The sequence below is a fragment of the Spermophilus citellus genome (genome assembly GCF_964194105.1).
Source record: "Spermophilus citellus genome assembly, chromosome: 11".
In the NCBI taxonomy this organism is placed as follows: Eukaryota; Metazoa; Chordata; class Mammalia; order Rodentia; family Sciuridae; genus Spermophilus; species Spermophilus citellus.
Window position 1 is genome coordinate 13,796,222 of NC_138192.1, and position 15,592 is coordinate 13,811,813.

The window sequence follows — 15,592 nt, forward strand, 5'->3', positions numbered from 1 at the left end:
TCTTGAAAGCTCAGCACACATTTTTTCACCCTATCTTGATGACACTTTCAGGTAATGAGCAGTAGCCCAATTCCACTTGGCTCCCCAAATTTCCTTCTTCTAGGTTAAACCATTCGTTGGCAGTAACAGTTTTAATTTTTAGGTTTCACTCTGTTTTCTCCAATATGGATACATGTATTTGGAACTCTAAATCAAACACGGTTTGTGCTAGCTCTTTGAAACTTGACACAATACAGTAGTTCCAAGTTCTATCTCTATGGTTTGTTTCCTATTGATGTAGCCCTAAGCAGAGACCGGCGCAAATCACTTTCATGGAAAGGGATTGCCAAGCTTCCAAAAAACAACGAGTTTCCTGAAATCTCAGCATACATTTTTTCACCCAATCTTGATGACACTTTCAGGTAATGATCAGTACCCCAATCCAACTTGGCTCCCCAAATTTCATTCTTCTAGGTTAAACCGTTCGTTGGCAGTAACAGTTTTAATTTTTAGGTTTCACTCTGTTTTCTCCTATATGGATACATGTAGTTGGATCTCTAAATCAAACACGGTTTGTGCTAGCTCTTTGAAACTTGACACAATAAAGTAGTTCCAAGTTCTATCTCTATGGTTTGTTTCCTATTGATGTAGCCCTAAGCCGAGACCGGCGCATATCACTTACATGGAAAGGGGTTGCCAAGCTTCCAAAAATCTACGAGTTTCGTGAAATCTCAGCACACATTTTCACCCAATCTTGATGACACTTTCAGGTAATGATCAGTATAGAAAGCCCACTTGGCTCACCAAATTTCATTCTTCTAGGTTAAACCGTTGGGTGGCAGTAACAGTTTTAATTTTTAGGTTTCACTCTGTTTTCTCCTATATGGATACATGTAGTTGGAACTCTAAATCAAACACGGTTTGTGCTAGCTCTTTGAAACTTGACACAATACAGTAGTTCCAAGTTCTATCTCTATGGTTTGTTTCCTATTGATGTAGCCCTAAGCAGAGACTGGCGCAAATCACTTTCATGGAAAGGGGTTTCCAAGCTTCCAAAAAACTACGAGTTTCGTGAAATCTCAGCACACATTTTTCACCCAATCTTGATGACACTTTCAGGTAATGATCACTACCCCAATCCCACTTGGCTCACCAAATTTAGTTCTTCTAGGTTAAACCGTTGGGTGGCAGTAACAATTTTAATTTTTAGGTTTCACTCTGTTTTCTTTTATATGGATACATGTAGTTGGAACTCTAAATCAAACACGGTTTGTGCTAGCTCTTTGAAACTTGACACAATAAAGTAGTTCCAAGTTCTATCTCTATGTTTTGTTTCCTATTGATGTAGCCCTAAGCAGAGACCGGCGCAAATCACTTACATGGAAAGGGGTTGCCAAGCTTCCAAAAAACTACGAGTTTCGTGAAATCTCAGCACACTTTTTTCACCCAATCTTGATGACACTTTCAGGTAATGATCAGTACCGCAATCCCACATGGCTCACCAAATTTCGTTCCTCTAGGTTAAACCGTTGGGTGGCAGTAACAGTTTTAATTTTTAGGTTTCACTCTGTTTTCTCCTATATGGATACATGTATTTGGAACTCTAAATCAAAAACGGTTTGTTCTAGCTCTTTGAAACTTGACACAATAATGTAGTTCTAAGTTCTATCTCTATGGTTTGGTTCCTATTGATGTAGGCCTAAGCAGATTCCGGCACGAATCACTTTCATGGAAAGGGGTTGCCAAGCTTCCAAAAAACGAGTTTCCAGAAATCTCAGCATACATTTTTTCACCCAATCTTGATGACACTTTCAGGTAATGATCAGTACCCCATTCCCACTTGGCTCACCAAATTTCGTTCTTCTAGGTTAAACCGTTCATTGGCAGTAACAGTTTTAATTTTTAGGTTCCACTCTGTTTTCTCCTATATGGATATATGTAGTTGGAACTCTAAATCAAACACGGTTTGTGCTAGCTCTTTGAAACTTGACACAATAAAGTAGTTCCAAGTTCTATCTCTATGGTTTGTTTCCTATTGATGTAGCCCTAAGCAGAGACCGGCGCAAATCACTTGCATGGAAAGGGGTTTCCAAGCTTCCAAAAAACTACGTGTTTCCTGAAATCTCAGCACACACTTTTTCACCCAATCTTGATGACACTCTCAGTAATGATCAGTACCCCAATCCCACTTGGCACACCAAATTTCGTTCTTCTAGGTTAAACCGTTCGTTGGCAGTAACAGTTTAAATTTTTAGATTTCACTCTGTTTTCTCCAATATCGATATATGTCGTTGGAACTCAAAATCAAACACGGTTTGTGCTAGCTCTTTGAATCTTGACACAATAAAGTAGTTCCAAGTTCTATCTCTATGTTTTGTTTCCTATTGATGGAGCCCTAAGCAGAGACCGGCGCAAATCACTTACATGGAAAGGGGTTGCCAAGCTTCCAAAAAACTACGAGTTTCGTGAAATGTCAGCACACATTTTTCACCCAATCTTGATGACACTTTCAGGTAATGATCAGTACCCCAATCCCACTTGGCTCACCAAATTTCGTTCTTCTAGGTTAAACCATTGGGTGGCAGTAACAGTTTTAATTTTTAGGTTTCACTCTGTTTTCTCCTATATGGATACATGTAGTTGGAACTCTAAATCAAACACGGTTTGTGCTAGCTCTTTGAAACTTGACACAATAAAGTAGTTCCAAGTTCTATCTCTATGGTTTGTTTCCTATTGATGTAGCCCTAAGCAGAGACCGGCGCAAATCACTTTCATGGAAAGGGGTTGCCAAGCTTTCAAAAAACTACGAGTTTCTTGAAATCTCAGCACACATTTTTTCACCCTATCTTGATGACACTTTCAGGTAATGAGCAGTAGCCCAATTCCACTTGGCTCCCCAAATTTCCTTCTTCTAGGTTAAACCATTCGTTGGCAGTAACAGTTTTAATTTTTAGGTTTCACTCTGTTTTCTCCAATATGGATACATGTATTTGGAACTCTAAATCAAACACGGTTTGTGCTAGCTCTTTGAAACTTGACACAATACAGTAGTTCCAAGTTCTATCTCTATGGTTTGTTTCCTATTGATGTAGCCCTAAGCAGAGACCGGCGCAAATCACTTTCATGGAAAGGGATTGCCAAGCTTCCAAAAAACAACGAGTTTCCTGAAATCTCAGCATACATTTTTTCACCCAATCTTGATGACACTTTCAGGTAATGATCAGTACCCCAATCCAACTTGGCTCCCCAAATTTCATTCTTCTAGGTTAAAGCGTTCGTTGGCAGTAACAGTTTTAATTTTTAGGTTTCACTCTGTTTTCTCCTATATGGATACATGTAGTTGGATCTCTAAATCAAACACGGTTTGTGCTAGCTCTTTGAAACTTGACACAATAAAGTAGTTCCAAGTTCTATCTCTATGGTTTGTTTCCTATTGATGTAGCCCTAAGCCGAGACCGGCGCATATCACTTACATGGAAAGGGGTTGCCAAGCTTCCAAAAATCTACGAGTTTCGTGAAATCTCAGCACACATTTTCACCCAATCTTGATGACACTTTCAGGTAATGATCAGTATAGAAAGCCCACTTGGCTCACCAAATTTCATTCTTCTCGGTTAAACCGTTGGGTGGCAGTAACAGTTTTAATTTTTAGGTTTCACTCTGTTTTCTCCTATATGGATACATGTAGTTGGAACTCTAAATCAAACACGGTTTGTGCTAGCTCTTTGAAACTTGACACAATACAGTAGTTCCAAGTTCTATCTCTATGGTTTGTTTCCTATTGATGTAGCCCTAAGCAGAGACTGGCGCAAATCACTTTAATGGAAAGGGGTTTCCAAGCTTCCAAAAAACTACGAGTTTCGTGAAATCTCAGCACACATTTTTCACCCAATCTTGATGACACTTTCAGGTAATGATCACTACCCCAATCCCACATGGCTCACCAAATTTCGTTCCTCTAGGTTAAACCGTTGGGTGGCAGTAACAGTTTTAATTTTTAGGTTTCACTCTGTTTTCTCCTATATGGATACATGTAGTTGGAACTCTAAATCAAACACGGTTTGTGCTAGCTCTTTGAAACTTGACACAATAAAGTAGTTCCAAGTTCTATCTCTATGGTTTGTTTCCTATTGATGTAGCCCTAAGCAGAGACCGGCGCAAATCACTTTCATGGAAAGGGACTGCCAAGCTTCCAAAAAACAACGAGTTTCCTGAATCTCAGCATACATTTTTTCACCCAATCTTGATGACACTTTCAGGTAATGATCAGTACCCCAATCCCACTTGGCTCCCCAAATTTCATTCTTCTAGGTTAAACCGTTCGTTGGCAGTAACAGTTTTAATTTTTAGGTTTCACTCTGTTTTCTCCTATATGGATACATGTTTTTGGAACTCTAAATCAAACACGGTTTGTGCTAGCTCTTTGAAACTTGACACAATAAAGTAGTTCCAAGTTCTATCTCTATGTTTTGTTTCCTATTGATGTAGCCCTAAGCAGAGACCGGCGCAAATCACTTACATGGAAAGGGGTTGCCAAGCTTCCAAAAAACTACGAGTTTCGTGAAATTGCAGCACAAATTTTCAACCAATATTGATGACACTTTCAGGTAATGATCAGTATAGAAATCCCACTTGGCTCACCAAATTTCATTCTTCTAGGATAAACCTTTGGGTGGCAGTAACAGTTTTAATTTTTAGGTTTCACTCTGTTTTCTCCTATATGGATACATGTAGTTGGAACTCTAAATCAAACACGGTTTGTGCTAGCTCTTTGAAACTTGACACAATAAAGTAGTTCCAAGTTCTATCTCTATGGTTTGTTTCCTATTGATGTAGCCCTAAGCAGAGACCGGCGAAAATAGCTTTCATGGAAAGGGGTTGCCAAGCTTCCAAAAAACTACGAGTTTCGTGAAATCTCAGCACACATTTTTCACCCAATCTTTATGACACTTTGAGGTAATTATCAGTACAGAAATCCCACTTGGCTCACCAAATTTCGTTCTTCTAGGTTAAACCGTTCGTTGGCAGTAACAGTTTTAATTTTTAGGTTTCACTCGGTTTTCTCCTATATGGATACATGTAGTTGGAACTCTAAATCAAACACGGTTTGTGCTAGCTCTTTGAAACTTGATACCATAAAGTAGTTCCAAGTTCTATCTCTATGGTTTGTTTCCTATTGATGTAGCCCTAAGCAGAGACGTGCGCCAATCACTTGCATGGAAAGGGGTTGCCAAGCTTCCAAAAAAGTACGAGTTTCCTAAAATCTCAGCACACATTTTTTCACCCAATCTTGATGACACTTTCAGGTAATGATCACTACCCCAATCCCACTTGGCTCACCAAATTTCGTTCTTCTAGGTTAAACCATTGGTTGGCAGTAACAGTTTTAATTTTTAGGTTTCACTCTGTTTTCTCCTATATGGATACATGTAGTTGGAACTCTAAATCAAACACGGTTTGTGCTAGCTCTTTGAAACTTGACACAATAAAGTAGTTCCAAGTTCTATCTCTATGGTTTGTTTCCTATTGATGTAGCCCTAAGCAGAGACCGGCGCAAATCACATTCATGGAAAGGGGTTGCCAAGCTTTCAAAAAACTACGAGTTTCTTGAAATCTCAGCACACATTTTTTCACCCTATCTTGATGACACTTTCAGGTAATGAGCAGTAGCCCAATTCCACTTGGTTCCCCAAATTTCCTTCTTCTAGGTTAAACCATTCGTTGGCAGTAACAGTTTTAATTTTTAGGTTTCACTCTGTTTTCTCCAATATGGATACATGTATTTGGAACTCTAAATCAAACACGGTTTGTGCTAGCTCTTTGAAACTTGACACAATACAGTAGTTCCAAGTTCTATCTCTATGGTTTGTTTCCTATTGATGTAGCCCTAAGCAGAGACCGGCGCAAATCACTTTAATGGAAAGGGATTGCCAAGCTTCCAAAAAACAACGAGTTTCCTGAAATCTCAGCATACATTTTTTCACCCAATCTTGATGACACTTTCAGGTAATGATCAGTACCCCAATCCCACTTGGCTCCCCAAATTTCATTCTTCTAGGTTAAACCGTTTGTTGGCAGTAACAGTTTTAATTTTTAGGTTTCACTCTGTTTTCTCCTATATGGATACATGTAGTTGGAACTCTAAATCAAACACGGTTTGAGCTAGCTCTTTGAAACTTGACACAATAAAGTAGTTCCAAGTTCTATCTCTATGGTTTGTTTCCTATTGATGTAGCCCTAAGTAGAGACCGGCGCAAATCACTTACATGGAAAGGGGTTGCCAAGCTACCATAAAACTACGGGTTTCGTGAAATCTCAGCACACATTTTCAACCAATCTTGATGGCACTTTCAGGTAATGATCAGTATAGAAATCCCACTTGGCTCACCAAATTTCATTCTTCTAGGATAAACCGTTGGGTGGCAGTAACAGTTTTAATTTTTAGGTTTCACTCTGTTTTCTCCTATATGGATACATGTAGTTGGAACTCTGAATCAAACACGGTTTGTGCTAGCTCTTTGAAACGTGACACTATAAAGTAGTTCCAAGTTCTATCTCTATGGTTTGTTTCCTATTGATGTAGCCCTAAGCAGAGACCGGCGAAAATCACTTTCATGGAAAGGGGTTGCCAAGCTTCCAAAAAACTACGAGTTTCCTGAAATCTCAGCACACATTTTTTCACCCAATCTGGATGACACTTTCAGGTAATGAGCAATACCCCAATCCCACTTGGCTCCCCAAATTTCCTTCTTCTAGGTTAAACTGTTCGTTGGCAGTAACAGTTTTAATTTTTAGGTTCCACTCTGTTTTCTCCTATATGGATACATGTAGTTGGAACTCTAAATCAAACACGGTTTGTGCTAGCTCTTTGAAACTTGACACAATAAAGTAGTTCCAAGTTCTATCTCTATGGTTTGTTTCCTATTGATGTAGTCCTAAGCAGAGACCGGCGCAAATCACTTACATGGAAAGGGGTTGCCAACTTCCAAAAAACTACGAGTTTCGTGAAATCTCAGCACACATTTTTCACCCAATCTTGATGACACTTTCAGGTTATGATCAGTACCGCAATCCCACATGGCTCATCAAATTTCGTTCCTCTAGGTTAAACCGTTGGGTGGCAGTAACAGTTTTAATTTTTAGGTTTCACTCTGTTTTCTCCTATATGGATACATGTAGTTGGAACTCTAAATCAAACATGGTTTGTGCTAGCTCTTTGAAACTTGACACAATAAAGTAGTTCCAAGTTCTATCTCTATGGTTTGTTTCCTATTGATGTAGCCCTAAGCAGAGACCTGCGCATATCACTTTCATGGAAAGGGGTGGCCAAGCTTCCAAAAAACTACGAGTTTCGTGAAATGTCAGCACACATTTTTCACCCAATCCTCATGACACTTGCAGGTAATGATCAGTACAGCAATCCCAATTGGCTCACCAAATTTCGTTCTTCTAGGTTAAACCGTTGGGTGGCAGTAACAGTTTTAATTTTTCGGTTTCACTCTGTTTTCTCCTATATGGATACATGTAGTTGGAACTCTAAATCAAACACGGTTTGTGCTAGCTCTTTGAAACTTGACACAATACAGTAGTTCCAAGTTCTATCTCTATGGTTTGTTTCCTATTGATGTAGCCCTAAGCAGATTCCGGCGCAAATCACTTTCATGGAAAGGGGTTGCCAAGCTTCCAAAAAACAACGAGTTTCCTGAAATCTCAGCATACATTTTTTCACCCAATCTTGATGACACTTTCAGGTAATGATCAGAACCCCAAACCCACTTGGCTCACCAAATTTCGTTCTTCTAGGTTAAACCGTTCATTGGCAGTAACAGTTTTAATTTTTAGGTTTCACTCTGTTTTCTCCTGTATGGATACATGTATTTGGAACTCTAAATCAAACACGGTTTGTGCTAGCTCTTTGAAACTTGACACAATACAGTAGTTCCAAGTTCTATCTCTATGGTTTGTTTCCTATTGATGTAGCCCTAAGCAGAGACCGTCGCAAATCACTTTCATGGAAATGGATTGCCAAGCTTCCAAAACATTACGAGTTTCCTGAAATCTCAGCAAACACTTTTTCACCCAATCTTGATGACACTTTCAGGTAATGATCAGTACCCCAATCCCACTTGGCTCACCAAATTTCGTTCTTCTTGGTTAAACCGTTCGTTGGCAGTAACAGTTTTAATTTTTAGGTTTCACTCTGTTTTTTCCTGTATGGATACATGTATTTGGAACTATAAATCAAACACGGTTTGTGCTAGCTCTTTGAAACTTGACACAATAATGTAGTTCCAAAATCTATCTCTATGGTTTGTTTCCTATTGATGTAGCCCTAAGCAGAGACCGGCGCAAATCACTTTCATGGAAAGAGATTGCCAAGCTTCCAAAAAACAACGAGTTTCCTGAAATCTCAGCATATATTTTTTCACCCAATCTTGATGACACTTTCAGTAATGATCAGTACCCCAATCCCACTTGGCTCCCCAAATTTCATTCTTCTGTGTTAAACCGTTCATTGGCAGTAACAGTTTTAATTTTTAGGTTTCACTCTGTTTTCTCCTATATGGATACATGTAGTTGGAACTCTAAATCAAACACGGTTTGTGCTAGCTCTTGAAACTTGACACAATAAAGTAGTTCCAAGTTCTATCACTATGGTTTGTTTCCTATTAATGTAGCCCTAAGCAGAGACCGGCGCAAATCACTTACATGGAAAGGGGTTGCCAAGCTTCCAAAAAACTACGAGTTTCGTGAAATCTCAGAACACATTTTATCCCAATCTTGATGACACTTTCAGGTAATGATCAGTATAGAAATCCCACTTGGCTCACCAAATTTCATTCTTCTAGGTTAAACCGTTGGGTGGCAGTAACAGTTTAAATTTTAAGGTTTCACTCTGTTTTCTCCTATATGGATACATGTAGTTGGAACTCTAAATCAAACACGGTTTGTGCTAGCTCTTTGAAACTTGACACAATACAGTAGTTCCAAGTTCTATCTCTATGGTTTGTTTCCTATTGATGTAGCCCTAAGCACATTCCGGTGCAAATCCCGTTCAAGGAAAGGGGTTGCCAAGCTTCCAAAAAACTACGAGTTTCCTGAAATCTCAGCACACATTTTTCACCCAATCTTGATGACACTTTCAGGTAAGGATCAGTACCCCAATCCCACTTGGTTCACCAAATTTTGTTCTTCTAGGTTAAACCGTTCGTTGGCAGTAACAGTTTTAATTTTTAGGTTCCACTCTGTTTTCTCCTATATGGATACATGTAGTTGGAACTCTAAATCAAACACGGTTTGTGCTAGCTCTTTGAAACTTGACACAATAAAGTAGTTCCAAGTTCTATCTCTATGGTTTGTTTCCTATTGATGTAGCCCTAAGCAGAGACCGGCGCAAATCACTTGCATGGAAAGGGGTTTCCAAGCTTCCAAAAACTACGAGTTTCCTGAAATCTCAGCACACATTTTTTCACCCCATCTTGATGACACTTTCAGGTAATGATCAGTACCCCAATCCCACTTGGCACACCAAATTTCGTTCTTCTAGGTTAAACCGTTCGTTGGCAGTAACAGTTTTAATTTTTAGGTTTCACTCTGTTTTCTCCAAAATGGATATATGTCGTTGGAACTCAAAATCAAACACGGTTTGTGCTAGCTCTTTGAATCTTGACACAATAAAGTAGTTCCAAGTTGTATCTCTATGGTTTGTTTCCTATTGATGTAGCCCTAAGCAGAGACCGGCGCAAATCACTTTCATGGAAAGGGGTTGCCAAGCTTCCAAAAAACAACGAGTTTCCTGAAATCTCAGAATACATTTTTTCACCCAAAATTGATGACACTTTCAGGTAATGATCAGAACCCCAAACCCACTTGGCTCACCAAATTTCGTTCTTCTAGGTTATACCGTTCATTGGCAATAACAGTTTTAATTTTTAGGTTTCACTCTGTTTTCTCCTGTATGGATACATGTATTTGGAACTCTAAATCAAACACGGTTTGTGCTAGCTCTTTGAAACTTGACACAATACAGTAGTTCCAAGTTCTATCTCTATGGTTTGTTTCCTATTGATGTAGCCCTAAGCAGAGACCGGCGCAAATCACTTTCATGGAAAGGGATTGCCAAGCTTCCAAAAAATTACGAGTTTCCTGAAATCTCAGCAAACACTTTTTCACCCAATCTTGATGACACTTTCAGGTAATGATCAGTACCCCAATCCCACTTGGCTCACCAAATTTCATTCTTCTAGGTTAAACCGTTCGTTGGCAGTAACAGTTTTAATTTTTAGGTTTCACTCTGTTTTTTCCTGTATGGATACATGCATTTGGAACTCTAAATCAAACACGGTTTGTGCTAGCTCTTTGAAACTTGACACAATAATGTAGTTCCAAAATCTATCTCTATGGTTTGTTTCCTATTGATGTAGCCCTAAGCAGAGACCGGCGCAAATCACTTTCATGGAAAGGGATTGCCAAGCTTCCAAAAAACAACGAGTTTCCTGAAATCTCAGCATATATTTTTTCACCCAATCTTGATGACACTTTCAGTAATGATCAGTACCCCAATCCCACTTGGCTCCCCAAATTTCATTCTTCTGGGTTAAACCGTTCGTTGGCAGTGACAGTTTTAATTTTTAGGTTTCACTCTGTTTTCTCCTATATGGATACATGTAGTTGGAACTCTAAATCAAACACGGTTTGTGCTAGCTCTTTGAAACTTGACACAATAAAGTAGTTCCAAGTTCTATCACTATGGTTTGTTTCCTATTAATGTAGCCCTAAGCAGAGACCGGCGCAAATCACTTACATGGAAAGGGGTTGCCAAGCTTCCAAAAAACTACGAGTTTCGTGAAATCTCAGCACACATTTTCACCCAATCTTGATGACACTTTCAGGTAATGATCAGTATAGAAATCCCACTTGGCTCACCAAATTTCATTCTTCTATGTTAAACCGTTGGGTGGCAGTAACAGTTTTAATTTTTAGGTTTCACTCTGTTTTCTCCTATATGGATACATGTAGTTGGAACACTAAATCAAACACGGTTTGTGCTAGCTCTTTGAAACTTGACACAATACAGTAGTTCCAAGTTCTATCTCTATGGTTTGTTTCTTATTGATGTAGCCCTAAGCAGATTCCGGCGCAAATCACGTTCAAGGAAAGGGGTTGCCAAGCTTCCAAAAAACTACGAGTTTCCTGAAATCTCAGCACACATTTTTTCACCCAATCTGGATGACACTTTCAGGTAATGAGCAATACCCCAATCCCACTTGGCTCCCCAAATTTCCTTCTTCTAGGTTAAACTGTTCGTTGGCAGTAACAGTTTTAATTTTTAGGTTCCACTCTGTTTTCTCCTATATGGATACATGTAGTTGGAACTCTAAATCAAACACGGTTTGTGCTAGCTCTTTGAAACTTGACACAATAAAGTAGTTCCAAGTTCTATCTCTATGGTTTGTTTCCTATTGATGTAGCCCTAAGCAGAGACCGGCGCAAATCACTTACATGGAAAGGGGTTGCCAAACTTCCAAAAAACTACGAGTTTCGTGAAATCTCAGCACACATTTTTCACCCAATCTTGATGACACTTTCAGGTTATGATCAGTACCGCAATCCCACATGGCTCATCAAATTTCGTTCCTCTAGGTTAAACCGTTGGGTGGCAGTAACAGTTTTAATTTTTAGGTTTCACTCTGTTTTCTCCTATATGGATACATGTAGTTGGAACTCTAAATCAAACATGGTTTGTGCTAGCTCTTTGAAACTTGACACAATAAAGTAGTTCCAAGTTCTATCTCTATGGTTTGTTTCCTATTGATGTAGCCCTAAGCAGAGACCTGCGCATATCACTTTCATGGAAAGGGGTGGCCAAGCTTCCAAAAAACTACGAGTTTCGTGAAATGTCAGCACACATTTTTCACCCAATCCTCATGACACTTGCAGGTAATGATCAGTACAGCAATCCCAATTGGCTCACCAAATTTCGTTCTTCTAGGTTAAACCGTTGGGTGGCAGTAACAGTTTTAATTTTTCGGTTTCACTCTGTTTTCTCCTATATGGATACATGTAGTTGGAACTCTAAATCAAACACGGTTTGTGCTAGCTCTTTGAAACTTGACACAATACAGTAGTTCCAAGTTCTATCTCTATGGTTTGTTTCCTATTGATGTAGCCCTAAGCAGATTCCGGCGCAAATCACTTTCATGGAAAGGGGTTGCCAAGCTTCCAAAAAACAACGAGTTTCCTGAAATCTCAGCATACATTTTTTCACCCAATCTTGATGACACTTTCAGGTAATGATCAGAACCCCAAACCCACTTGGCTCACCAAATTTCGTTCTTCTAGGTTAAACCGTTCATTGGCAGTAACAGTTTTAATTTTTAGGTTTCACTCTGTTTTCTCCTGTATGGATACATGTATTTGGAACTCTAAATCAAACACGGTTTGTGCTAGCTCTTTGAAACTTGACACAATACAGTAGTTCCAAGTTCTATCTCTATGGTTTGTTTCCTATTGATGTAGCCCTAAGCAGAGACCGTCGCAAATCACTTTCATGGAAATGGATTGCCAAGCTTCCAAAACATTACGAGTTTCCTGAAATCTCAGCAAACACTTTTTCACCCAATCTTGATGACACTTTCAGGTAATGATCAGTACCCCAATCCCACTTGGCTCACCAAATTTCGTTCTTCTTGGTTAAACCGTTCGTTGGCAGTAACAGTTTTAATTTTTAGGTTTCACTCTGTTTTTTCCTGTATGGATACATGTATTTGGAACTATAAATCAAACACGGTTTGTGCTAGCTCTTTGAAACTTGACACAATAATGTAGTTCCAAAATCTATCTCTATGGTTTGTTTCCTATTGATGTAGCCCTAAGCAGAGACCGGCGCAAATCACTTTCATGGAAAGAGATTGCCAAGCTTCCAAAAAACAACGAGTTTCCTGAAATCTCAGCATATATTTTTTCACCCAATCTTGATGACACTTTCAGTAATGATCAGTACCCCAATCCCACTTGGCTCCCCAAATTTCATTCTTCTGTGTTAAACCGTTCATTGGCAGTAACAGTTTTAATTTTTAGGTTTCACTCTGTTTTCTCCTATATGGATACATGTAGTTGGAACTCTAAATCAAACACGGTTTGTGCTAGCTCTTTGAAACTTGACACAATAAAGTAGTTCCAAGTTCTATCACTATGGTTTGTTTCCTATTAATGTAGCCCTAAGCAGAGACCGGCGCAAATCACTTACATGGAAAGGGGTTGCCAAGCTTCCAAAAAACTACGAGTTTCGTGAAATCTCAGAACACATTTTATCCCAATCTTGATGACACTTTCAGGTAATGATCAGTATAGAAATCCCACTTGGCTCACCAAATTTCATTCTTCTAGGTTAAACCGTTGGGTGGCAGTAACAGTTTAAATTTTAAGGTTTCACTCTGTTTTCTCCTATATGGATACATGTAGTTGGAACTCTAAATCAAACACGGTTTGTGCTAGCTCTTTGAAACTTGACACAATACAGTAGTTCCAAGTTCTATCTCTATGGTTTGTTTCCTATTGATGTAGCCCTAAGCAGATTCCGGTGCAAATCCCGTTCAAGGAAAGGGGTTGCCAAGCTTCCAAAAAACTACGAGTTTCCTGAAATCTCAGCACACATTTTTCACCCAATCTTGATGACACTTTCAGGTAAGGATCAGTACCCCAATCCCACTTGGTTCACCAAATTTTGTTCTTCTAGGTTAAACCGTTCGTTGGCAGTAACAGTTTTAATTTTTAGGTTCCACTCTGTTTTCTCCTATATGGATACATGTAGTTGGAACTCTAAATCAAACACGGTTTGTGCTAGCTCTTTGAAACTTGACACAATAAAGTAGTTCCAAGTTCTATCTCTATGGTTTGTTTCCTATTGATGTAGCCCTAAGCAGAGACCGGCGCAAATCACTTGCATGGAAAGGGGTTTCCAAGCTTCCAAAAACTACGAGTTTCCTGAAATCTCAGCACACATTTTTTCACCCCATCTTGATGACACTTTCAGGTAATGATCAGTACCCCAATCCCACTTGGCACACCAAATTTCGTTCTTCTAGGTTAAACCGTTCGTTGGCAGTAACAGTTTTAATTTTTAGGTTTCACTCTGTTTTCTCCAAAATGGATATATGTCGTTGGAACTCAAAATCAAACACGGTTTGTGCTAGCTCTTTGAATCTTGACACAATAAAGTAGTTCCAAGTTGTATCTCTATGGTTTGTTTCCTATTGATGTAGCCCTAAGCAGAGACCGGCGCAAATCACTTTCATGGAAAGGGGTTGCCAAGCTTCCAAAAAACAACGAGTTTCCTGAAATCTCAGAATACATTTTTTCACCCAAAATTGATGACACTTTCAGGTAATGATCAGAACCCCAAACCCACTTGGCTCACCAAATTTCGTTCTTCTAGGTTATACCGTTCATTGGCAATAACAGTTTTAATTTTTAGGTTTCACTCTGTTTTCTCCTGTATGGATACATGTATTTGGAACTCTAAATCAAACACGGTTTGTGCTAGCTCTTTGAAACTTGACACAATACAGTAGTTCCAAGTTCTATCTCTATGGTTTGTTTCCTATTGATGTAGCCCTAAGCAGAGACCGGCGCAAATCACTTTCATGGAAAGGGATTGCCAAGCTTCCAAAAAATTACGAGTTTCCTGAAATCTCAGCAAACACTTTTTCACCCAATCTTGATGACACTTTCAGGTAATGATCAGTACCCCAATCCCACTTGGCTCACCAAATTTCATTCTTCTAGGTTAAACCGTTCGTTGGCAGTAACAGTTTTAATTTTTAGGTTTCACTCTGTTTTTTCCTGTATGGATACATGCATTTGGAACTCTAAATCAAACACGGTTTGTGCTAGCTCTTTGAAACTTGACACAATAATGTAGTTCCAAAATCTATCTCTATGGTTTGTTTCCTATTGATGTAGCCCTAAGCAGAGACCGGCGCAAATCACTTTCATGGAAAGGGATTGCCAAGCTTCCAAAAAACAACGAGTTTCCTGAAATCTCAGCATATATTTTTTCACCCAATCTTGATGACACTTTCAGTAATGATCAGTACCCCAATCCCACTTGGCTCCCCAAATTTCATTCTTCTGGGTTAAACCGTTCGTTGGCAGTGACAGTTTTAATTTTTAGGTTTCACTCTGTTTTCTCCTATATGGATACATGTAGTTGGAACTCTAAATCAAACACGGTTTGTGCTAGCTCTTTGAAACTTGACACAATAAAGTAGTTCCAAGTTCTATCACTATGGTTTGTTTCCTATTAATGTAGCCCTAAGCAGAGACCGGCGCAAATCACTTACATGGAAAGGGGTTGCCAAGCTTCCAAAAAACTACGAGTTTCGTGAAATCTCAGCACACATTTTCACCCAATCTTGATGACACTTTCAGGTAATGATCAGTATAGAAATCCCACTTGGCTCACCAAATTTCATTCTTCTATGTTAAACCGTTGGGTGGCAGTAACAGTTTTAATTTTTAGGTTTCACTCTGTTTTCTCCTATATGGATACATGTAGTTGGAACACTAAATCAAACACGGTTTGTGCTAGCTCTTTGAAACTTGACACAAT